Below are 362 nucleotides of genomic sequence, written 5' to 3'. Positions count from 1 at the left end.
AGAAGAATAACAAGAGAAATCTTAGACCAAGAGGGAAACAGAATTCCTTCACTCTCAATCCCAGATTTAAGACAGAAAAAAAATAAAGGAAAGAGCTCCCCTACAAAGATGAAAATGATGCCTTTATATAGGCTTTACAAAGTGAAAAATAAAAATGAAATTAAAACAAATTAAAAATAAAAATCCTAATTTAATTGATTCATGTGCCTTTGAGTCATGTTTAGTGGGCTTTGCTTGCTTTGGATTTGAGGAGAAATGGGTTTGGTTGGCCTTGATTCAATTTGTTGAAGAATTGAATTAATTTGAATTTTGGTTGATTTTGGCCCATGTTGCTCCCAGGAGGCTGCCCTGCCCTTGTGGAA

Source organism: Arachis duranensis, chromosome 7 (assembly GCF_000817695.3).
Source record: "Arachis duranensis cultivar V14167 chromosome 7, aradu.V14167.gnm2.J7QH, whole genome shotgun sequence".
In the NCBI taxonomy this organism is placed as follows: Eukaryota; Viridiplantae; Streptophyta; class Magnoliopsida; order Fabales; family Fabaceae; genus Arachis; species Arachis duranensis.
This window is presented reverse-complemented; position numbering follows the sequence as displayed.